Below are 1,146 nucleotides of genomic sequence, written 5' to 3'. Positions count from 1 at the left end.
TTTCTTCCTGTATGATGTTCTTGATGTCATCCCACAACTCTTCTAGTCATCAGTCTTTAGTGTTTAATGTACCAAATTTGTTCTTCATATGATCTCTACATTCAGGTGGGACATGTTCAGGGTCATATTTTGGCTCTCGTGGACTTGTTTTCATTTTCTTCAGCGTGAATTTGTGTAAGAGCAATTGATGGTCTGTTCCACAATCTGCTCCTGGCCTTGTTTTCACTGATGATATGGAGCTTTTCCATCATCTCTTTCTGCAGATGTAGTCAATTTGATTTCTGTGTATTGTCGTTTCTGTGTATAGTCGTTTCTTAAGCTGTCGATTCTGTGTATAGTCGTTTCTTAAGCTGTCTATAGAAGATATTTGAAATGAACTAATCATTGATTTTGCAGAATTCTATCATGAGATCTCCAGCATAATTTCTATCATAAAGGCCATATTTTCCAACTACTGATCCTTCCTCTTTGCTCCCAACCTTTGCATTCCAAACACCAGTAATGATCAATTCATCTTGATTGCATGTTTGATCAATTTCAGATTGAAGAAGTTGGTAGTATTCTTCTATTTCATTCTCAATAGATTTAGTGGTTGGTGCACAAATTTGAATTATAGTGGTCTTCCCTGTTGTGGGTTGAGTTGCTAAGTGCTGTCGAGTCAGTTCCGAACCATAGCGACCCTGTATAGGATTTCCAAGGAGCAGCTGGTGAGCTTGAACCACCAACCTTGCAGTTCAAACGACTTTGTAGTCTGACGCATTAACCCATAGCACCACATCAGGGCTCTAATACCAGCAATAGGAAGCATTAATGGGTCAATGGTAGAATGCTTGCTTTTTATGCCTAAGATCTGGGTTCAATTCCTGGCCAATGCATTCCAGACACAGCCATCCTACATGGAGGCTTGCTTTTTTTTCTTTTAATGTTTTATTGTGAATTATGTGATAGTTTACATGGGAGAACTTTAGTTCTACATTCATTCCATCTTATATCATCTCACTGCCATGGTTCCAATCCCCTCCATGCATCATCAACCACCCAAAGGGTATATCCCAGAAACCCGCCCCCTACACTTTCCCCTCCTCCCCAGTTTTCGGCCCACAGTCCCTTTCCCTCTCTGGGTCCAAGGTCCCCAGTTGCTTCATC

This window comes from Chrysochloris asiatica, unplaced genomic scaffold (genome assembly GCF_000296735.1).
Source record: "Chrysochloris asiatica unplaced genomic scaffold, ChrAsi1.0 scaffold00094, whole genome shotgun sequence".
In the NCBI taxonomy this organism is placed as follows: domain Eukaryota; kingdom Metazoa; phylum Chordata; class Mammalia; order Afrosoricida; family Chrysochloridae; genus Chrysochloris; species Chrysochloris asiatica.
Note: the sequence above shows the minus strand (reverse complement) of the source record.